This window comes from Lampetra fluviatilis, unplaced genomic scaffold (genome assembly GCF_964198595.1).
Source record: "Lampetra fluviatilis unplaced genomic scaffold, kcLamFluv1.1 SCAFFOLD_259, whole genome shotgun sequence".
Taxonomy (NCBI): domain Eukaryota; kingdom Metazoa; phylum Chordata; class Hyperoartia; order Petromyzontiformes; family Petromyzontidae; genus Lampetra; species Lampetra fluviatilis.
In genome coordinates, this window is record NW_027620688.1 from 54,815 (window position 1) to 77,063 (window position 22,249).

The 22,249-nt window shown below is 56.5% G+C and overlaps 1 pseudogene across 1 annotated transcript in view; it reads right to left on the minus strand.

Moving 5' to 3' along the window:
- The window catches only part of LOC144954260 (alpha-adducin-like), a 75,063-nt pseudogene extending 54,062 nt beyond the window's left edge, over positions 1–21,001 (minus strand). The window contains exons 1-2 of the transcript XR_013641116.1: positions 20,789–21,001; positions 438–485 (exon numbers count right to left, since the gene is read on the minus strand). The product of XR_013641116.1 is annotated as an alpha-adducin-like (transcript). The remainder of the gene's footprint in view (positions 1–437; positions 486–20,788) is intronic.
- Between the last annotated feature and the right edge of the window lie 1,248 nt (positions 21,002–22,249).

Consider the following 22,249-nt stretch of genomic DNA (forward strand, 5'->3'; position numbering starts at 1 on the left):
CAGAGACACTGAGACCCTGGGGTCAGGGTTCGAGCCCTGGGTCTGGGTGTCTCTCTCTCTCTCAGGGGGTTCACGGTGGCCGTGTCAGAAACACTGAGACCCTGGGGTCAGGGTTCAAGCCCTGGGTCTGGGTGTCTCTCTCTCTCAGGGGGTTCACGATGACCGTGTGGGAGACACTGAGACCCTGGGGTCAGGGTTCGAGCCCTGGGTCTGGGTGTCTCTCTCAGGGGGTTCACGATGGCCGTGTCAGAGACACTGAGACCCTGGGGTCAGGGTTCGAGCCCTGGGTCTGGGTGTCTCTCTCTCTGTGGGAGACACTGAGACCCTGGGGTCAGGGTTCAAGCCCAGGGTCTGCGTGTCTCTCTCTCTCAGAGACAGTCAACGAGCGCGAGAGCGAGAGAGCGAGAGACAGAAGATGCATTTGCCACGCCGCCTACCTTGTGGATGGACGGCTCGCTCAGACGCACATCCCGTCGATCGCGGGGCTGTCAGAAAAATAACAAAACAAAAAACGTCTTCAAAGTACGGACGACCTGACCACCGTAGGCACATCCAAGCGCCGATAGCCTCCAGGGCGGCCGAGGCAAAGAGAGAGAGGGGGCCTCTACGAGACTGTAAATGTGCAGCGTTGTGTTCACGCGAGCGTCAAGAGCGGAGTGCTGAACGTACAACGATAAATCCCACGTCCCATTACCCCGCCACTGTGTGTGTGTGTGCCAAGGGAGAGTCAGTGGGTGGTGAGTGGGTGGTGAGCGTGAGTGGGTGGCGAGCGTGTGGATGGTGAGTGTGAGCGTGTGGATGGTGAGTGTGAGCGGGTGGATGGTGAGTGTGAGTGGGTGGTGAGTGTGAGTGGGTGGTGAGCGTGTGAATGGTGAGTGTGAGCGTGTGGATGGTGAGTGTGAGTGGGTGGTGAGTGGGTGGTGAGTGTGAGGACGGTGAGCGTGTGAATGGTGAGTGTGAGCGTGTGGATGGTGAGTGTGACCGTGTGGATGGTGAGTGTGAGTGGGTGGTGAGTGTGAGGACGGTGAGTGTGTGGATGGTGAGTGTGAGCATGTGGATAGTGAGTGTGAGCGGGTGGATGGTGAGTGTGAGTGGGTGGTGAGTGTGAGTGAGTGGGTTGTGAGTGTGAGTGAGTGGGTTGTGAGTGTGAGTGGTTGGTGAGTGTGTGGATGGTGAGTGTGAGCGTGTGGATGGTGAGTGTGTGTGCAAAGGGAGAGTTAGTGGGTGGTGAGTGTGAGTGGTTGGTGAGTGTGATTGAGAGTGAGTGGGTGGTGTGAGTGAGTGGGTGGTGAGTATGTGGATGGTGAGTGTGTGGATGGTGAGTGTGTGGATGCTGAGTGTGTGGATGCTGAGTGTGAGTGGGTGGTGAGTGTGCGTAGGTGGTGAGTATGTGGATGGTGAGTGTGTGGATGGTGAGTGTGTGGATGGTGAGTGTGAGTGGGTGGTGAGTGTGCGTGGGTGATTGAGAGGGAGTGGGTGAGTGTGAGCGGGTGGATGGTGAGGGTCAGTGGGTGATTGAGAGGGAGTGGGTGAGAGTGAGCGGGTGGTGAGTGTCAGTGAGTGAGTGTGAGAGTGTGAATGAGTGCGGTGGTGAGTGCGAGTGAGTGCGGTGGTGTGAACGGGTGGTGAGTGTGAGTTGGTGAGTGTGAGTGGGTGAGTGTGAGTGGGTGAGTGTGAGAGAGGATGAGTGAGTGTGAGTGAGTGGGTGAGTGTGGTGAGTGTGAGAGAGTTGAGTGAGTGCGGTGAGTGTGAGTGAGTGAGTGAGAGTGAGTACGGCGGTGAGTGTGAGTGAGTGCGAGTGAGTGTGTGCGTGAGTGGTGAGTGTGAGTGAGTGTGATTGAGAGTGGGTGGTGAGTGAGTGCGAGTGAGTGCGAGTGAGTGCGGCGGTGAGTGTGAGTGAGTGTGAGCGTGTGAGAGAGTGTGAGTGAGTGTGGTGGTGAGTGAGTGTGTGAGAGTGCGGTGGTGATTGAGAGCGGGTGATGAGTGTGAGTGAGTGTGGTGGTGTGAGTGAGTGCGGTGTGAGTGAGTTGAGCGAGTGGTGAGTTGAGCGAGTGGTGAGTGAGTGTGATTGAGAGCGGGTGGTGAGTGTGAGTGAGTGTGGTGGTGAGTGTGAGTGTGATTGAGAGCGGGTGGTGAGTGTGAGTGAGTGTGGTGGTGAGTGTGAGTGAGTGTGGTGGTGAGTGTGAGTGTGATTGAGAGCGGGTGGTGAGTGTGAGTGAGTGTGGAGAGTGTGAGTGAGTGTGGTGGTGAGTGTGATTGAGAGCGGGTGGTGAGTGTGAGTGAGTGTGGTGGTGAGTGTGAGTGTGATTGAGAGCGGGTGATGAGTGTGAGTGAGTGTGGTGGTGTGAGTGAGTGCGGTGTGAGTGAGTTGAGCGAGTGGTGAGTTGAGCGAGTGGTGAGTGAGTGTGATTGAGAGCGGGTGGTGAGTGTGAGTGAGTGTGGTGGTGAGTGTGAGTGAGTGTGGTGGTGAGTGTGAGTGTGATTGAGAGCGGGTGGTGAGTGTGAGTGAGTGTGGAGAGTGTGAGTGAGTGTGGTGGTGAGTGTGATTGAGAGCGGGTGGTGAGTGTGAGTGAGTGTGGTGGTGAGTGTGAGTGAGTGTGGTGGTGAGTGTGAGTGTGATTGAGAGCGGGTGGTGAGTGTGAGTGAGTGTGGAGAGTGTGAGTGAGTGTGGTGGTGAGTGTGAGTGAGGGTGGTGAGTGAGTGCGTGGCGAATGAGTGCGGTGGTGTGAGTGAGTGCGGTGGTGAGCGTGAGTGAGTGCGTGCGAGTGAGTGTGTGAAAAAGTGTGAGTGAGTGCGTGTGAGTGTGTGAGAGAGTGTGAGTGAGTGGGTGAGTGTGAGTGGGTGAGTGTGAGTGGGTGAGTGAGTGTGATTGAGAGCGGGTGGTGAGTGTGAGTGAGTGCGGTGGTGAGTGTGAGTGCGTGCGAGTGAGTGTGTGAAAAAGTGTGAGTGAGTGCGTGTGAGTGTGTGAGAGAGTGTGAGTGAGTGGGTGAGTGTGAGTGGGTGAGTGTGAGTGGGTGAGTGAGTGTGATTGAGAGCGGGTGGTGAGTGTGAGTGAGTGCGGCGGTGAGTGTGTGTGGTGGTGTGAGTGAGTGTGGTGGTGTGAGTGAGTGAGTGTGGTGGCGAGTGTGAGTGTGGTGGTGAGTGTGGGTTGTGAGTGAGTGAGTGTGGTGGTGTGAGTGAGTGCGGTGGTGAGTGTGAGTGAGTGAGTGCGAGTGAGTGCGAGTGAGTGTGAGTGAGTGCGAGTGAGTGAGTGCGGTGAGTGAGGGTGGTGAGTGAGTGCGTGGCGAGTGAGTGCGGTGGTGTGAGTGAGTGCGGTGGTGAGTGTGAGTGAGTGAGTGTGAGTGAGTGTGAGTGAGTGCGTGCGAGTGAGTGCGAGTGCGTGCGAGTGCGTGCGAGTGAGTGTGGTGGTGTGTGTGAGTGAGTGCGAGTGAGTGCGAGTGAGTGTGGTGGTGTGTGTGAGTGCGTGCGAGTGCGTGCGAGTGCGTGCGAGTGAGTGTGAGTGAGTGTGGTGGTGTGTGTGAGTGAGTGCGAGTGAGTGCGAGTGCGTGCGAGTGCGTGCGAGTGAGTGTGGTGGTGTGTGTGAGTGAGTGCGAGTGAGTGCGAGTGAGTGTGAGTGAGTGTGGTGGTGTGTGTGAGTGAGTGCGAGTGAGTGTGGGTGAGTGTGAGTGAGTGTGGTGGTGTGTGTGAGTGAGTGCGAGTGAGTGCGAGTGAGTGAGTGTGGTGGTGTGTGTGAGTGAGTGCGAGTGAGTGCGAGTGAGTGTGAGTGAGTGTGGTGGTGTGTGTGAGTGAGTGCGAGTGAGTGTGGGTGAGTGTGAGTGAGTGTGGTGGTGTGTGTGAGTGAGTGCGAGTGAGTGCGAGTGAGTGTGGTGGTGTGTGCGAGTGAGTGCGAGTGCGTGCGAGTGAGTGTGAGTGAGTGCGAGTGAGTGCGAGTGCGTGCGAGTGAGTGTGAGTGAGTGTGGTGGTGTGTGTGAGTGAGTGCGAGTGCGTGCGAGTGAGTGCGAGTGAGTGCGAGTGCGTGCGAGTGAGTGTGAGTGAGTGCGAGTGAGTGTGAGTGAGTGTGAGTGAGTGAGTGCGAGTGAGTGTGAGTGAGTGAGAGTGAGTGTGGTGGTGTGTGTGAGTGAGTGCGAGTGAGTGCGAGTGAGTGCGAGTGAGTGAGAGTGAGTGTGGTGTGAGTGAGTGCGAGTGAGTGCGAGTGAGTGAGAGTGAGTGAGTGTGGTGTGAGTGAGTGCGAGTGAGTGAGTGCGAGTGAGTGCGAGTGAGTGAGTGCGAGTGAGTGTGAGTGTGGTGTGAGTGAGTGCGAGTGAGTGAGTGCGAGTGAGTGTGAGTGAGTGAGAGTGAGTGCGAGTGAGTGTGAGTGAGTGAGAGTGAGTGTGGTGTGAGTGAGTGCGAGTGAGTGCGAGTGAGTGAGAGTGAGTGAGTGTGGTGTGAGTGAGTGCGAGTGAGTGCGAGTGAGTGCGAGTGCGAGTGAGTGTGTGAGTGTGAGTGAGTGTGAGTGAGTGTGTGAGAGAGTGTGAGTGAGTGCGGTGGTGTGAGTGAGTGAGAGTGAGTGCGTGAGAGTGAGTGAGTGCGTGAGAGTGAGTGCGTGGCGAGTGAGTGAGTGCGAGTGAGTGCGTGTGAGTGAGTGCGGTGGTGTGAGTGCGTGCGTGCGAGCGAGTGAGAGCGAGTGAGTGTGAGAGAGTGAGTGTGCGAGCGAGTGAGTGCGAATGAGTGTGAGTGAGTGCGAATGAGTGTGAGTGAGTGCGAGTGAGTGCGGTGGTGAGTGAGTGCGTGCGAGTGAGTGCGAGTGAGTGCGAGTGAGTGTGTGCGAGTGAGTGCGGTGGTGAGTGAGTGCGTGCGAGTGAGTGCGAGTGAGTGAGTGCGAGTGAGTGCGGTGGTGAGTGAGTGCGAGTGAGTGAGTGCGAGTGAGTGCGAGTGAGTGAGTGCGGTGGTGAGTGAGTGCGTGCGAGTGAGTGCGAGTGAGTGAGTGCGAGTGAGTGCGGTGGTGAGTGAGTGCGAGTGAGTGAGTGCGAGTGAGTGCGAGTGAGTGAGTGCGGTGGTGAGTGAGTGCGTGCGAGTGAGTGTGAGAGAGTGAGTGCGGTGGTGAGTGAGTGCGTGCGAGTGAGTGCGAGTGAGTGAGTGTGGTGTGAGTGAGTGCGAGTGAGTGCGAGTGAGTGCGAGTGAGTGTGTGAGTGTGAGTGAGTGTGAGTGAGTGTGTGAGAGAGTGTGAGTGAGTGCGGTGGTGTGAGTGAGTGAGAGTGAGTGCGTGAGAGTGAGTGAGTGCGTGAGAGTGAGTGCGTGGCGAGTGAGTGAGTGCGAGTGAGTGCGTGTGAGTGAGTGCGGTGGTGTGAGTGCGTGCGTGCGAGCGAGTGAGAGCGAGTGAGTGTGAGAGAGTGAGTGTGCGAGCGAGTGAGTGCGAATGAGTGTGAGTGAGTGCGAATGAGTGTGAGTGAGTGCGAGTGAGTGCGGTGGTGAGTGAGTGCGTGCGAGTGCGAGTGAGTGCGAGTGAGTGTGTGCGAGTGAGTGCGTGTGAGTGAGTGCGGTGGTGTGAGTGCGTGCGAGCGAGTGAGAGCGAGTGAGTGTGAGAGAGTGAGTGTGCGTGCGAGTGCGTGCGAGTGAGTGAGTGTGGTGGTGTGTGTGATTGAGTGCGAGTGCGTGCGAGTGAGTGCGAGTGCGTGCGAGTGCGTGCGAGTGAGTGAGTGTGGTGGTGTGTGTGAGTGAGTGCGAGTGAGTGCGAGTGAGTGTGAGTGCGTGCGAGTGCGTGTGAGTGAGTGAGTGTGGTGGTGTGTGTGAGTGAGTGCGAGTGAGTGCGAGTGAGTGTGAGTGCGTGCGAGTGCGTGTGAGTGAGTGCGAGTGCGTGCGAGTGAGTGAGTGTGGTGGTGTGTGTGAGTGAGTGCGAGTGCGTGCGAGTGCGTGCGAGTGAGTGAGTGTGGTGGTGTGTGTGAGTGAGTGCAAGTGAGTGCGAGTGAGTGTGAGTGAGTGAGAGTGAGTGTGGTGTGAGTGAGTGCGAGTGAGTGCGAGTGAGTGAGAGTGAGTGAGTGTGGTGTGAGTGAGTGCGAGTGAGTGCGAGTGAGTGCGAGTGTGTGAGTGTGAGTGAGTGTGAGTGAGTGTGTGAGAGAGTGTGAGTGAGTGCGGTGGTGTGAGTGAGTGAGAGTGAGTGCGTGAGAGTGAGTGAGTGCGTGAGAGTGAGTGCGTGGCGAGTGAGTGAGTGCGAGTGAGTGCGTGTGAGTGAGTGCGGTGGTGTGAGTGCGTGCGTGCGAGCGAGTGAGAGCGAGTGAGTGTGAGAGAGTGAGTGTGCGAGCGAGTGAGTGCGAATGAGTGTGAGTGAGTGCGAATGAGTGTGAGTGAGTGCGAGTGAGTGCGGTGGTGAGTGAGTGCGTGCGAGTGAGTGCGAGTGAGTGCGAGTGAGTGTGTGCGAGTGAGTGCGGTGGTGAGTGAGTGCGTGCGAGTGAGTGCGAGTGAGTGAGTGCGAGTGAGTGCGGTGGTGAGTGAGTGCGAGTGAGTGAGTGCGAGTGAGTGCGAGTGAGTGAGTGCGGTGGTGAGTGAGTGCGTGCGAGTGAGTGCGAGTGAGTGAGTGCGAGTGAGTGCGGTGGTGAGTGAGTGCGAGTGAGTGAGTGCGAGTGAGTGCGAGTGAGTGAGTGCGGTGGTGAGTGAGTGCGTGCGAGTGAGTGCGAGTGAGTGAGTGCGAGTGAGTGCGGTGGTGAGTGAGTGCGAGTGAGTGAGTGCGAGTGAGTGCGAGTGAGTGAGTGCGGTGGTGAGTGAGTGCGTGCGAGTGAGTGTGAGAGAGTGAGTGCGGTGGTGAGTGAGTGCGTGCGAGTGAGTGCGAGTGAGTGAGTGTGGTGTGAGTGAGTGCGAGTGAGTGCGAGTGAGTGCGAGTGAGTGTGTGAGTGTGAGTGAGTGTGAGTGAGTGTGTGAGAGAGTGTGAGTGAGTGCGGTGGTGTGAGTGAGTGAGAGTGAGTGCGTGAGAGTGAGTGAGTGCGTGAGAGTGAGTGCGTGGCGAGTGAGTGAGTGCGAGTGAGTGCGTGTGAGTGAGTGCGGTGGTGTGAGTGCGTGCGTGCGAGCGAGTGAGAGCGAGTGAGTGTGAGAGAGTGAGTGTGCGAGCGAGTGAGTGCGAATGAGTGTGAGTGAGTGCGAATGAGTGTGAGTGAGTGCGAATGAGTGTGAGTGAGTGCGAGTGAGTGCGGTGGTGAGTGAGTGCGTGCGAGTGAGTGCGAGTGAGTGCGAGTGAGTGAGTGCGAGTGAGTGCGGTGGTGAGTGAGTGCGTGCGAGTGAGTGAGTGCGGTGGTGAGTGAGTGCGAGTGAGAGCGAGTGAGTGTGAGAGAGTGAGTGTGCGAGCGAGTGAGTGCGGTGGTGAGTGAGTGCGAGCGAGTGCGAGTGAGTGAGTGCGGTGGTGAGTGAGTGCGTGCGAGTGAGTGTGAGAGAGTGAGTGAGTGCGAGTGAGTGCGGTGGTGAGTGAGTGCGAGTGAGTGTGAGAGAGTGAGTGAGTGCGAGTGAGTGTGAGAGAGTGAGTGAGTGCGAGTGAGTGCGGTGGTGAGTGAGTGCGAGTGAGTGTGAGAGAGTGAGTGAGTGCGAGTGAGTGTGAGAGAGTGAGTGAGTGCGAGTGAGTGCGGTGGTGAGTGAGTGCGAGTGAGTGTGAGAGAGTGAGTGAGTGCGAGTGAGTGTGAGAGAGTGAGTGAGTGCGAGTGAGTGCGAGCGAGTGAGTGTGAGAGAGTGAGTGCGAGTGAGTGAGTGCGAGAGAGTGAGTGAGTGCGAGCGAGTGAGTGTGAGAGAGCGAGTGAGTGTGAGAGAGTGAGTGAGTGCGAGCGAGTGAGTGAGTGCGAGTGAGTGAGTGTGAGAGAGTGAGTGAGTGCGAGCGAGTGAGTGTGAGAGAGCGAGTGAGTGTGAGAGAGTGAGTGAGTGCGAGCGAGTGAGTGTGAGAGAGCGAGTGAGTGTGAGAGAGTGAGTGAGTGTGAGCGAGTGAGTGTGAGAGAGCGAGTGAGTGTGAGAGAGTGAGTGAGTGCGAGCGAGTGAGTGTGAGAGAGTGAGTGAGTGTGAGAGAGCGAGTGAGTGTGAGAGAGTGAGTGAGTGCGAGTGAGTGAGTGTGAGAGAGTGAGTGAGTGTGAGCGAGTGAGTGTGAGAGAGCGAGTGAGTGTGAGAGAGTGAGTGAGTGCGAGCGAGTGAGTGTGAGAGAGCGAGTGAGTGTGAGCGAGTGAGTGTGAGAGAGTGAGTGAGTGTGAGAGAGTGAGTGAGTGTGAGAGAGTGAGTGAGTGTGAGAGAGAGAGTGAGTGTGAGAGAGTGAGTGCGAGCGAGTGAGTGAGTGTGAGAGAGCGAGTGAGTGTGAGAGAGTGAGTGAGTGTGAGAGAGTGAGTGAGAGTGAGTGAGTGTGAGAGAGCGAGTGTGAGAGAGTGAGTGAGTGTGAGAGAGCGAGTGAGTGTGAGAGAGTGAGTGAGTGTGAGAGAGCGAGTGAGTGTGAGAGAGTGAGTGAGAGTGAGTGAGTGTGAGAGAGCGAGTGTGAGAGAGCGAGTGAGTGTGAGAGAGTGAGTGAGTGCGAGCGAGTGAGTGTGAGAGAGTGAGTGTGAGAGAGTGAGTGAGTGTGAGAGAGTGAGTGTGAGAGAGTGAGTGTGAGAGAGCGAGTGAGTGTGAGAGAGCGAGTGAGTGTGAGAGAGTGAGTGAGTGTGAGAGAGCGAGCGAGTGAGTGCGAGCGAGTGAGTGTGAGAGAGTGAGTGAGTGTGAGAGAGTGAGTGTGAGAGAGTGAGTGTGAGAGAGCGAGTGAGTGTGAGAGAGTGAGTGTGAGAGAGAGTGAGTGCGAGCGAGTGAGTGTGAGAGAGTGAGTGTGAGAGAGTGAGTGAGTGTGAGCGAGTGAGTGTGAGAGAGCGAGTGAGTGTGAGAGAGTGAGTGAGTGCGAGCGAGTGAGTGTGAGAGAGTGAGTGTGAGAGAGCGAGTGAGTGTGAGAGAGTGAGTGTGAGAGAGTGAGTGAGTGCGAGCGAGTGAGTGTGAGAGAGCGAGTGAGTGCGAGTGAGTGAGTGTGAGAGAGTGAGTGTGAGAGAGCGAGTGAGTGTGAGAGAGCGAGTGAGTGTGAGAGAGCGAGTGAGTGTGAGCGAGTGAGTGTGAGAGAGTGAGTGCGAGCGAGTGAGTGAGTGTGAGAGAGTGAGTGTGAGAGAGCGAGTGAGTGTGAGAGAGCGAGTGAGTGTGAGAGAGCGAGTGAGTGTGAGCGAGTGAGTGTGAGAGAGTGAGTGTGAGAGAGCGAGTGAGTGTGAGAGAGCGAGTGAGTGTGAGAGAGCGAGTGAGTGTGAGCGAGTGAGTGTGAGAGAGTGAGTGCGAGCGAGTGAGTGAGTGTGAGAGAGTGAGTGTGAGAGAGCGAGTGAGTGTGAGAGAGCGAGTGAGTGTGAGAGAGCGAGTGAGTGTGAGCGAGTGAGTGTGAGAGAGCGAGTGAGTGTGAGAGAGCGAGTGAGTGTGAGAGAGCGAGTGAGTGTGAGAGAGCGAGTGAGTGTGAGAGAGCGAGTGAGTGTGAGAGAGCGAGTGAGTGTGAGAGAGCGAGTGAGTGTGAGCGAGTGAGTGTGAGAGAGCGAGTGAGTGCGAGCGAGTGAGTGTGAGAGAGCGAGTGAGTGCGAGCGAGTGAGTGTGAGAGAGCGAGTGAGTGCGAGTGAGTGAGTGTGAGAGAGTGAGTGAGTGCGAGCGAGTGAGTGTGAGAGAGTGAGTGTGAGAGAGCGAGTGAGTGCGAGTGAGTGAGTGTGAGAGAGTGAGTGTGAGAGAGCGAGTGAGTGTGAGAGAGTGAGTGAGTGCGAGCGAGTGAGTGTGAGAGAGTGAGTGAGTGTGAGAGAGTGAGTGTGAGAGAGCGAGTGAGTGTGAGAGAGTGAGTGTGAGAGAGCGAGTGAGTGTGAGAGAGTGAGTGAGTGCGAGCGAGTGAGTGTGAGAGAGTGAGTGAGTGTGAGAGAGTGAGTGTGAGAGAGCGAGTGAGTGTGAGAGTGAGTGAGTGCGAGCGAGTGAGTGTGAGAGAGTGAGTGAGTGTGAGAGAGTGAGTGTGAGAGAGCGAGTGAGTGTGAGAGAGTGAGTGTGAGAGAGCGAGTGAGTGTGAGAGAGCGAGTGAGTGTGAGAGAGTGAGTGAGTGCGAGCGAGTGAGTGTGAGAGAGTGAGTGAGTGTGAGAGAGTGAGTGTGAGAGAGCGAGTGAGTGTGAGAGAGTGAGTGTGAGAGAGCGAGTGAGTGTGAGAGAGTGAGTGAGTGTGAGAGAGTGAGTGAGTGCGAGCGAGTGAGTGTGAGAGAGTGAGTGTGAGAGAGCGAGTGAGTGTGAGAGAGTGAGTGAGTGTGAGAGAGCGAGTGAGTGTGAGAGAGTGAGTGTGAGAGAGCGAGTGAGTGTGAGAGAGCGAGTGAGTGTGAGAGAGCGAGTGAGTGTGAGCGAGTGAGTGTGAGAGAGCGAGTGAGTGCGAGCGAGTGAGTGAGTGCGAGTGAGTGAGTGTGAGAGAGTGAGTGAGTGTGAGAGAGTGAGTGTGAGAGAGTGAGTGTGAGAGAGCGAGTGAGTGCGAGTGAGTGAGTGTGAGAGAGTGAGTGTGAGAGAGCGAGTGAGTGTGAGAGAGCGAGTGAGTGCGAGAGAGTGAGTGTGAGAGAGTGAGTGTGAGAGAGCGAGTGAGTGCGAGAGAGTGAGTGTGAGAGAGTGAGTGTGAGAGAGCGAGTGAGTGCGAGAGAGTGAGTGCGAGCGAGTGAGTGTGAGAGAGCGAGTGAGTGCGAGAGAGTGAGTGTGAGAGAGTGAGTGTGAGAGAGCGAGTGAGTGCGAGCGAGTGAGTGTGAGAGAGTGAGTGAGTGTGAGAGAGTGAGTGCGAGCGAGTGCGAGTGAGAGAGTGAGTGAGTGTGAGAGAGTGAGTGTGAGAGAGCGAGTGAGTGCGAGCGAGTGAGTGTGAGAGAGTGAGTGAGTGTGAGAGAGTGAGTGCGAGCGAGTGAGTGAGTGCGAGCGAGTGAGTGTGAGAGAGTGAGTGAGTGTGAGAGAGTGAGTGTGAGAGAGTGAGTGTGAGAGAGCGAGTGAGTGCGAGTGAGTGAGTGTGAGAGAGTGAGTGTGAGAGAGCGAGTGAGTGTGAGAGAGTGAGTGAGTGCGAGCGAGTGAGTGTGAGAGAGCGAGTGAGTGCGAGAGAGTGAGTGTGAGAGAGTGAGTGTGAGAGAGCGAGTGAGTGTGAGAGAGTGAGTGTGAGCGAGTGAGTGTGAGAGAGCGAGTGAGTGTGAGAGAGTGAGTGAGTGCGAGCGAGTGAGTGAGTGCGAGCGAGTGAGTGTGAGAGAGCGAGTGTGAGAGAGCGAGTGAGTGTGAGAGAGCGAGTGAGTGTGAGAGAGCGAGTGAGTGCGAGAGAGTGAGTGAGTGTGAGAGAGTGAGTGAGTGCGAGCGAGTGAGTGTGAGAGAGCGAGTGAGTGTGAGAGAGTGAGTGAGTGTGAGAGAGCGAGTGAGTGCGAGAGAGTGAGTGAGTGCGAGCGAGTGAGTGAGTGTGAGAGAGTGAGTGCGAGAGAGTGAGTGAGTGTGAGAGAGTGAGTGAGTGCGAGTGAGTGAGTGTGAGAGAGCGAGTGAGTGTGAGAGAGTGAGTGAGTGCGAGCGAGTGAGTGTGAGAGAGTGAGTGCGAGAGAGTGAGTGAGTGTGAGAGAGTGAGTGCGAGAGAGTGAGTGAGTGTGAGAGAGTGAGTGTGAGAGAGTGAGTGTGAGAGAGTGAGTGAGTGCGAGCGAGTGAGTGTGAGAGAGCGAGTGAGTGTGAGTGAGTGAGTGTGAGAGAGTGAGTGTGAGAGAGTGAGTGCGAGAGAGTGAGTGAGTGCGAGCGAGTGAGTGTGAGAGAGTGAGTGAGTGCGAGCGAGTGAGTGTGAGAGAGTGAGTGTGAGAGAGCGAGTGAGTGCGAGTGAGTGAGTGTGAGAGAGTGAGTGTGAGAGAGCGAGTGAGTGTGAGAGAGTGAGTGAGTGCGAGCGAGTGAGTGTGAGAGAGCGAGTGAGTGTGAGAGAGTGAGTGTGAGAGAGTGAGTGAGTGTGAGAGAGTGAGTGAGTGTGAGAGAGTGAGTGAGTGTGAGAGAGTGAGTGTGAGAGAGTGAGTGAGTGTGAGAGAGCGAGTGAGTGTGAGAGAGTGAGTGAGTGCGAGCGAGTGAGTGTGAGAGAGTGAGTGTGAGAGAGTGAGTGTGAGAGAGTGAGTGAGTGCGAGCGAGTGAGTGTGAGAGAGTGAGTGTGAGAGAGTGAGTGTGAGAGAGTGAGTGAGTGTGAGAGAGTGAGTGAGTGTGAGAGAGTGAGTGCGAGCGAGTGAGTGTGAGAGAGCGAGTGAGTGCGAGTGAGTGTGAGAGAGTGAGTGTGAGAGAGTGAGTGTGAGAGAGTGAGTGAGTGTGAGAGAGTGAGTGTGAGAGAGTGAGTGTGAGAGAGTGAGTGTGAGAGAGTGAGTGAGTGTGAGAGAGTGAGTGCGAGCGAGTGAGTGTGAGAGAGTGAGTGCGAGCGAGTGAGTGTGAGAGAGTGAGTGTGAGAGAGCGAGTGCGAGTGAGTGAGTGAGTGTGAGAGAGTGAGTGAGTGTGAGAGAGTGAGTGTGAGAGAGTGAGTGAGTGTGAGAGAGTGAGTGAGTGCGAGCGAGTGAGTGTGAGAGAGTGAGTGAGTGTGAGAGAGTGAGTGAGTGCGAGAGAGTGAGTGAGTGCGAGCGAGTGAGTGTGAGAGAGCGAGTGAGTGTGAGAGAGCGAGTGAGTGTGAGAGAGCGAGTGAGTGTGAGAGAGTGAGTGTGAGAGAGTGAGTGTGAGAGAGTGAGTGAGTGCGAGAGAGTGAGTGAGTGCGAGAGAGTGAGTGAGTGCGAGAGAGTGAGTGTGAGAGAGCGAGTGAGTGTGAGAGAGCGAGTGAGTGTGAGAGAGCGAGTGAGTGTGAGAGAGTGAGTGTGAGAGAGTGAGTGTGAGAGAGTGAGTGAGTGCGAGCGAGTGAGTGTGAGAGAGCGAGTGAGTGTGAGAGAGTGAGTGTGAGAGAGTGAGTGTGAGAGAGCGAGTGTGAGAGAGCGAGTGAGTGTGAGAGAGTGAGTGAGTGTGAGAGAGCGAGTGAGTGTGAGAGAGCGAGTGTGAGAGAGCGAGTGAGTGTGAGAGAGTGAGTGAGTGTGAGAGAGTGAGTGAGTGTGAGAGAGCGAGTGAGTGCGAGCGAGTGAGTGAGTGTGAGAGAGCGAGTGAGTGCGAGCGAGCGAGTGCGAGCGAGCGAGTGCGAGTGAGTGCGAGCGAGCGAGTGAGTGCGAGTGAGTGAGTGCGAGTGAGTGAGTGCGAGTGAGTGCGAGCGAGCGAGTGAGTGCGAGTGAGTGAGTGCGAGTGAGTGCGAGTGAGTGAGTGCGAGTGAGTGAGTGCGAGTGAGTGCGAGTGAGTGCGAGCGAGTGCGAGTGAGTGAGTGTGAGAGAGTGAGTGCGAATGAGTGAGTGCGAGTGAGTGAGTGAGTGCGAGTGAGTGAGTGCGAGTGAGTGAGTGAGTGCGAGCGAGTGAGTGCGAGTGAGTGTGAGAGAGTGAGTGCGAGTGAGTGAGTGCGAGTGAGTGAGTGCGAGTGAGTGAGTGAGTGCGAGTGAGTGAGTGCGAGCGAGTGAGTGCGAGTGAGTGAGTGCGAGTGAGTGAGTGCGAGTGAGTGAGTGCGAGTGAGTGAGTGCGAGTGAGTGAGTGCGAGTGAGTGAGTGTGAGAGAGTGAGTGCGAGTGAGTGTGAGTGAGTGAGGCGGTGAGTGCGAGTGAGTGAGTGCGGTGGTGTGAGTGAGTGAGTGCGTGCGAGCGAGTGAGTGCGAGTGAGTGCGAGCGAGTGAGTGAGTGCGAGTGAGTGAGTGCGAGTGAGTGAGTGCGAGTGAGTGAGTGCGAGTGAGTGAGTGCGAGTGAGTGAGTGAGTGAGTGCGAGTGAGTGAGCGAGTGAGTGTGAGTGAGTGCGTGCGAGTGAGTGCGAGTGAGTGAGTGCGAGTGAGTGTGAGTGAGTGAGTGCGAGTGAGTGCGAGTGAGTGAGTGCGAGTGAGTGTGAGTGAGTGAGTGCGAGTGAGTGCGAGTGAGTGAGTGCGAGTGAGTGAGTGTGAGAGAGTGAGTGAGTGTGAGCGAGTGAGTGTGAGAGAGCGAGTGAGTGTGAGAGAGTGAGTGAGTGCGAGAGAGTGAGTGTGAGAGAGCGAGTGTGAGAGAGCGAGTGAGTGTGAGAGAGTGAGTGAGTGCGAGCGAGTGAGTGTGAGAGAGTGAGTGAGTGCGAGCGAGTGAGTGAGTGTGAGAGAGCGAGTGAGTGTGAGAGAGTGAGTGTGAGAGAGTGAGCGAGTGAGTGTGAGAGAGTGAGTGAGTGCGAGCGAGTGAGTGTGAGAGAGTGAGTGTGAGAGAGTGAGTGCGAGCGAGTGAGTGAGTGTGAGAGAGCGAGTGAGTGTGAGAGAGTGAGTGTGAGAGAGTGAGTGTGAGAGAGTGAGTGAGTGCGAGTGAGTGAGTGTGAGAGAGTGAGTGAGTGCGAGAGAGTGAGTGTGAGAGAGTGAGTGAGTGTGAGAGAGTGAGTGAGTGCGAGCGAGTGAGTGTGAGAGAGCGAGTGTGAGAGAGCGAGTGAGTGTGAGAGAGTGAGTGAGAGTGAGTGAGTGTGAGAGAGCGAGTGTGAGAGAGCGAGTGAGTGTGAGAGAGTGAGTGTGAGAGAGCGAGTGAGTGTGAGAGAGCGAGTGAGTGTGAGAGAGCGAGTGAGTGTGAGAGAGTGAGTGAGTGCGAGCGAGTGAGTGTGAGAGAGTGAGTGAGTGCGAGCGAGTGAGTGTGAGAGAGTGAGTGAGTGCGAGCGAGTGAGTGTGAGAGAGCGAGTGAGTGTGAGAGAGTGAGTGTGAGAGAGCGAGTGAGTGTGAGAGAGTGAGTGAGTGCGAGCGAGTGAGTGTGAGAGAGTGAGTGAGTGTGAGCGAGTGAGTGTGAGAGAGCGAGTGAGTGTGAGAGAGTGAGTGTGAGAGAGCGAGTGAGTGTGAGAGAGTGAGTGAGTGCGAGCGAGTGAGTGTGAGAGAGTGAGTGTGAGAGAGTGAGTGAGTGCGAGTGAGTGAGTGTGAGAGAGTGAGTGAGTGCGAGAGAGTGAGTGTGAGAGAGTGAGTGAGTGTGAGAGAGTGAGTGAGTGCGAGCGAGTGAGTGTGAGAGAGCGAGTGTGAGAGAGCGAGTGAGTGTGAGAGAGTGAGTGAGAGTGAGTGAGTGTGAGAGAGCGAGTGTGAGAGAGCGAGTGAGTGTGAGAGAGTGAGTGTGAGAGAGCGAGTGAGTGTGAGAGAGCGAGTGAGTGTGAGAGAGCGAGTGAGTGTGAGAGAGTGAGTGAGTGCGAGCGAGTGAGTGTGAGAGAGTGAGTGAGTGCGAGCGAGTGAGTGTGAGAGAGTGAGTGAGTGCGAGCGAGTGAGTGTGAGAGAGCGAGTGAGTGTGAGAGAGTGAGTGTGAGAGAGCGAGTGAGTGTGAGAGAGTGAGTGAGTGCGAGCGAGTGAGTGTGAGAGAGTGAGTGAGTGTGAGCGAGTGAGTGTGAGAGAGCGAGTGAGTGTGAGAGAGTGAGTGTGAGAGAGCGAGTGAGTGTGAGAGAGTGAGTGAGTGCGAGCGAGTGAGTGTGAGAGAGTGAGTGTGAGAGAGTGAGTGAGTGTGAGCGAGTGAGTGTGAGAGAGCGAGTGAGTGTGAGAGAGTGAGTGTGAGAGAGCGAGTGAGTGTGAGAGAGTGAGTGAGTGCGAGCGAGTGAGTGTGAGAGAGTGAGTGAGTGTGAGCGAGTGAGTGTGAGAGAGCGAGTGAGTGTGAGAGAGTGAGTGTGAGAGAGCGAGTGAGTGTGAGAGAGTGAGTGTGAGAGAGCGAGTGAGTGTGAGAGAGTGAGTGTGAGAGAGCGAGTGAGTGTGAGAGAGTGAGTGTGAGAGAGCGAGTGAGTGTGAGAGAGTGAGTGAGTGCGAGCGAGTGAGTGTGAGAGAGTGAGTGTGAGAGAGCGAGTGAGTGTGAGCGAGTGAGTGTGAGAGAGCGAGTGAGTGTGAGAGAGTGAGTGAGTGCGAGCGAGTGAGTGTGAGAGAGTGAGTGTGAGAGAGCGAGTGAGTGTGAGAGAGTGAGTGTGAGAGAGTGAGTGAGTGCGAGCGAGTGAGTGTGAGAGAGTGAGTGAGTGTGAGAGAGTGAGTGTGAGAGAGTGAGTGCGAGCGAGTGAGTGAGTGTGAGAGAGTGAGTGTGAGAGAGCGAGTGAGTGTGAGAGAGCGAGTGAGTGTGAGAGAGCGAGTGAGTGTGAGCGAGTGAGTGTGAGAGAGCGAGTGAGTGTGAGAGAGTGAGTGTGAGAGAGCGAGTGAGTGTGAGAGAGTGAGTGAGTGCGAGCGAGTGAGTGTGAGAGAGCGAGTGCGAGTGAGTGAGTGAGTGTGAGAGAGTGAGTGAGTGTGAGAGAGTGAGTGTGAGAGAGTGAGTGAGTGTGAGAGAGTGAGTGAGTGCGAGCGAGTGAGTGTGAGAGAGTGAGTGAGTGTGAGAGAGTGAGTGAGTGCGAGCGAGTGAGTGTGAGAGAGTGAGTGAGTGTGAGAGAGCGAGTGAGTGTGAGAGAGTGAGTGAGTGTGAGAGAGTGAGTGTGAGAGAGTGAGTGAGTGTGAGAGAGTGAGTGAGTGTGAGAGAGTGAGTGTGAGAGAGTGAGTGAGTGTGAGAGAGTGAGTGAGTGTGAGAGAGTGAGTGAGTGCGAGCGAGTGAGTGTGAGAGAGCGAGTGAGTGTGAGAGAGTGAGTGAGTGCGAGAGAGTGAGTGAGTGCGAGAGAGTGAGTGAGTGCGAGCGAGTGAGTGTGAGAGAGCGAGTGAGTGTGAGAGAGCGAGTGAGTGTGAGAGAGCGAGTGAGTGTGAGAGAGTGAGTGTGAGAGAGTGAGTGTGAGAGAGTGAGTGAGTGCGAGCGAGTGAGTGTGAGAGAGCGAGTGAGTGTGAGAGAGTGAGTGTGAGAGAGTGAGTGTGAGAGAGCGAGTGAGTGTGAGAGAGCGAGTGTGAGAGAGCGAGTGAGTGTGAGAGAGTGAGTGAGTGTGAGAGAGCGAGTGAGTGTGAGAGAGTGAGTGAGTGCGAGCGAGTGAGTGTGAGAGAGCGAGTGTGAGAGAGCGAGTGAGTGTGAGAGAGTGAGTGAGTGTGAGAGAGCGAGTGAGTGTGAGAGAGCGAGTGTGAGAGAGCGAGTGAGTGTGAGAGAGTGAGTGAGTGCGAGCGAGTGAGTGTGAGAGAGCGAGTGTGAGAGAGCGAGTGAGTGTGAGAGAGTGAGTGAGTGTGAGAGAGCGAGTGAGTGTGAGAGAGCGAGTGAGTGTGAGAGAGCGAGTGAGTGCGAGCGAGTGAGTGTGAGCGAGTGAGTGTGAGAGAGCGAGTGAGTGCGAGCGAGTGAGTGCGAGTGAGTGAGTGCGAGTGAGTGAGTGAGTGAGTGCGAGTGAGTGTGAGAGAGTGAGTGAGTGCGAGCGAGCGAGTGAGTGCGAGTGAGTGAGTGCGAGTGAGTGCGAGTGAGTGAGTGCGAGTGAGTGAGTGCGAGTGAGTGCGAGTGAGTGCGAGCGAGTGCGAGTGAGTGAGTGCGAGTGAGTGAGTGTGAGAGAGTGAGTGCGAATGAGTGAGTGCGAGTGAGTGAGTGAGTGCGAGTGAGTGAGTGCGAGTGAGTGAGTGCGAGCGAGTGAGTGCGAGTGAGTGTGAGAGAGTGAGTGCGAGTGAGTGAGTGCGAGTGAGTGAGTGCGAGTGAGTGAGTGAGTGCGAGTGAGTGAGTGCGAGCGAGTGAGTGCGAGTGAGTGAGTGCGAGTGAGTGAGTGCGAGTGAGTGAGTGCGAGTGAGTGAGTGCGAGTGAGTGAGTGCGAGTGAGTGAGTGTGAGAGAGTGAGTGCGAGTGAGTGTGAGTGAGTGAGGCGGTGAGTGCGAGTGAGTGAGTGCGAGTGAGTGAGTGCGAGTGAGTGAGTGTGAGAGAGTGAGTGCGAGTGAGTGTGAGTGAGTGAGGCGGTGAGTGCGAGTGAGTGCGTGCGAGCGAGTGAGTGCGAGTGAGTGCGAGCGAGTGAGTGAGTGCGAGTGAGTGAGTGCGAGTGAGTGAGTGCGAGTGAGTGAGTGTGAGTGAGTGAGTGCGAGTGAGTGAGCGAGTGAGTGAGTGCGAGTGAGTGAGCGAGTGAGTGTGAGTGAGTGAGTGAGCGAGTGAGTGTGAGTGAGTGCGTGCGAGTGAGTGCGAGTGAGTGAGTGCGAGTGAGTGTGAGTGAGTGAGTGCGAGTGAGTGCGAGTGAGTGAGTGCGAGTGAGTGTGAGTGAGTGAGTGCGAGTGAGTGCGAGTGAGTGAGTGCGAGTGAGTGCGAGTGAGTGAGTGCGAGTGAGTGAGTGCGAGTGAGTGAGTGCGAGTGAGTGAGTGCGAGTGAGTGCGAGCGAGTGAGTGCGAGTGAGTGAGTGCGAGTGAGTGCGAGTGAGTGCGAGTGAGTGAGTGAGTGCGAGTGAGTGAGTGCGAGTGAGTGCGAGTGAGTGAGTGCGAGTGAGTGCGAGTGAGTGAGTGCGAGTGAGTGCGTGCGAGTGAGTGAGTGCGAGTGAGTGCGAGTGAGTGAGTGCGAGTGAGTGAGTGCGAGTGAGTGAGTGCGAGTGAGTGCGAGTGAGTGAGTGCGAGTGAGTGCGAGTGAGTGAGTGCGAGTGAGTGAGTGCGAGTGAGTGAGTGTGAGTGAGTGAGTGCGAGTGAGTGTGAGTGAGTGAGTGCGAGTGAGTGAGTGTGAGTGAGTGAGTGCGAGTGAGTGCGTGCGAGTGAGTGCGAGTGAGTGCGAGCGAGTGAGTGCGAGTGAGTGAGTGTGAGTGAGTGAGTGCGAGTGAGTGAGTGAGAGTGAGTGCGAGTGAGTGCGAGCGAGTGAGTGCGAGTGAGTGAGTGCGAGTGAGTGAGTGTGAGTGAGTGAGTGCGAGTGAGTGTGAGTGAGTGAGTGCGAGTGAGTGAGTGTGAGTGAGTGAGTGCGAGTGAGTGAGTGTGAGTGAGTGAGTGCGAGTGAGTGAGTGAGAGTGAGTGCGAGTGAGTGCGAGCGAGTGAGTGCGAGTGAGTGCGAGTGAGTGAGTGCGAGTGAGTGAGTGCGAGTGAGTGAGTGCGAGTGAGTGAGTGCGAGTGAGTGCGAGTGAGTGCGAGTGAGTGAGTGAGTGAGTGCGAGTGAGTGAGTGCGAGTGAGTGAGTGCGAGTGAGTGAGTGCGAGTGAGTGCGAGTGAGTGCGAGTGAGTGAGTGCGAGTGAGTGCGAGTGAGTGAGTGCGAGTGAGTGAGTGTGAGTGAGTGAGTGCGAGTGAGTGCGAGTGAGTGAGTGTGAGTGAGTGAGTGCGAGTGAGTGCGAGTGAGTGAGTGCGAGTGAGTGAGTGTGAGTGAGTGAGTGCGAGTGAGTGTGAGTGAGTGAGTGCGAGTGAGTGAGTGTGAGTGAGTGAGTGCGAGTGAGTGAGTGCGAGTGAGTGAGTGAGTGTGAGTGAGTGAGTGAGTGCGAGTGAGTGAGTGAGTGAGTGTGAGTGAGTGAGTGCGAGTGAGTGAGTGCGAGTGAGTGAGTGCGAGCGAGTGCGAGTGAGTGCGAGTGAGTGAGTGCGAGTGAGTGAGTGTGAGTGAGTGAGTGCGAGTGAGTGAGTGAGTGAGTGCGAGTGAGTGAGTGTGAGTGAGTGAGTGCGAGTGAGTGAGTGCGAGTGAGTGAGTGCGAGTGAGTGCGAGTGAGTGAGTGAGTGTGAGTGAGTGAGTGAGTGCGAGTGAGTGCGAGTGAGTGAGTGTGAGTGAGTGAGTGAGTGCGAGTGAGTGAGTGAGTGCGAGTGAGTGAGTGTGAGTGAGTGAGTGAGTGAGTGCGAGTGAGTGAGTGTGAGTGAGTGAGTGCGAGTGAGTGAGTGCGAGTGAGTGAGTGCGAGTGAGTGCGAGTGAGTGAGTGAGTGTGAGTGAGTGAGTGAGTGAGTGCGAGTGAGTGCGAGTGAGTGAGTGTGAGTGAGTGAGTGAGTGCGAGTGAGTGAGTGCGAGTGAGTGAGTGTGAGTGAGTGAGTGCGAGTGAGTGAGTGCGAGTGAGTGTGAGTGAGTGAGTGCGAGTGAGTGAGTGAGTGTGAGTGAGTGAGTGAGTGCGAGCGAGTGCGAGTGAGTGAGTGCGAGTGAGTGAGTGAGTGCGAGTGAGTGCGAGTGAGTGAGTGTGAGTGAGTGAGTGAGTGCGAGTGAGTGTGAGTGAGTGAGTGCGAGTGAGTGAGTGTGAGTGAGTGAGTGCGAGTGAGTGAGTGTGAGTGAGTGAGTGAGTGCGAGTGAGTGAGTGTGAGTGAGTGCGAGTGAGTGAGTGAGTGAGTGCGAGCGAGTGCGAGTGAGTGAGTGCGAGTGAGTGCGAGTGAGTGAGTGTGAGTGAGTGAGTGAGTGCGAGTGAGTGAGTGTGAGTGAGTGCGAGTGAGTGAGTGCGAGTGAGTGAGTGCGAGTGAGTGAGTGAGTGCGAGTGAGTGAGTGCGAGTGAGTGAGTGCGAGTGAGTGAGTGAGTGAGTGCGAGTGAGTGAGTGAGTGTGAGTGAGTGAGTGCGAGTGAGTGCGAGTGAGTGAGTGTGAGTGAGTGAGTGAGTGCGAGTGAGTGAGTGTGAGTGAGTGCGAGTGAGTGAGTGCGAGTGAGTGAGTGCGAGTGAGTGAGTGAGTGCGAGTGAGTGAGTGCGAGTGAGTGAGTGTGAGTGAGTGAGTGCGAGTGAGTGAGTGAGTGCGAGTGAGTGAGTGCGAGTGAGTGAGTGAGTGTGAGTGAGTGAGTGCGAGTGAGTGCGAGCGAGTGAGTGAGTGAGTGCGAGTGAGTGAGTGCGAGCGAGCGAGTGCGAGTGAGTGAGTGCGAGTGAGTGCGAGTGAGTGAGTGCGAGTGAGTGAGTGAGTGCGAGTGAGTGAGTGCGAGTGAGTGAGTGCGAGTGAGTGAGTGCGAGTGAGTGAGTGCGAGTGAGTGAGTGCGAGTGAGTGTGAGAGAGTGAGTGAGTGAGTGTAGTTGTGTGTTGTTTCTCTCCCCACTCTGCTCACAAGTTGCTGTGCAGACCGAGACCTTTGGCCTCCTCCTCCTGCTGCTGCTGCTGAGGCTGAGTGAGTGAGGCTCCCCAATGCTGCACCCTCACTACAGCGAGGCCACGCCCACTCACTACGGGGACACGCCCACTCCATACGGGGACACGCCCACTCCCGTGTGGCCACTCCCCACTCACACGGCGACCACGCCTACTTGTACGGCAGCCACGCCCACTCCCGCGGGGCCACGCCCCACTCGTACAACGGCCGCGCAGACTCCTGTGGGGCCACGCCCACTCGTACGGCGGCCACGCCCGCTCACACAGAGACCACGCCCACTCATCACAGAGACCACGCCCACTCATCACAGAGACCACGCCCACTTCCACTGATACGGATTCCCGCCTACTCCTACGAGGTCACGCCCACTCCCGTGGGACCACGCCCACTCCCGTGTGGCCACTCCCCACTCATACGGCGACCACGCCTACTTGTACGGCAGCCACGCCCACTCCCGCGGGGCCACGCCCCACTCGTACAACGGCCGCGCAGACTCCTGTGGGGCCACGCCCACTCGTACGGCGGCCACGCCCGCTCACACAGAGACCACGCCCACTCATCACAGAGACCACGCCCACTCATCACAGAGACCACGCCCACTTCCACTGATACGGATTCCCGCCTACTCCTACGAGGTCACGCCCACTCCCGTGGGACCACGCCCACTCCCGTGTGGCCACTCCCCACTCATACGGCGACCACGCCTACTTGTACGGCAGCCACGCCCACTCCCGCGGGGCCACGCCCCACTCGTATAACGGCCGCGCAGACTCCTGTGGGGCCACGCCCACTCGTACGGCGACCACGCCCACTCACACAGAGACCACGCCCACTTACACAGAGACCACGCCCACTCATCACAGAGACCACGCCCACTTCCACTGATACGGATTCCCGCATACTCCTACGAGGTCACGCCCACTCCCGTGGGACCACGCCCACTCCCGTGGGACCACGCCCACTCCAGCGGGGGGGGGGGGGGCACGCACCGCCCAAAGCTCCATTGGATGCTTTAGGGTACACGGACACGCCCACATCTACACTAGGCCACGCCCAGGTCAAAGGGTGACGCCCATGCGTATTAAGCCACGCCCAACTCCATCCTGCATGCTCAGCGTCAGTGTGTCTGTGTGTGTCTGTGTGTGTCTGTGTGTGTCTGTGTGTGTCTGTGTGTGCCTGTGTGTGTCTGTGTGTGTCAGTGTGTGTGTGTCAGTGTGTGTGTGTCAGGGCTAGAGTGTCAGGGTTAGTGTGTCTGTGTGTGTCTGTGTGTGTCTGTGTCTGTCTGTGTGTGTGTGTCTGTGTGTGTCCATGTGTGTCAGTGTGTGTCAGTGTGTGTGTGTCTGTGTGTGTCTGTGTCTGTCTATGTGTGTCTGTGTGTGTCTGTGTCTGTCTGTGTGTGTCAGTGTGTGTCTGTGTGTG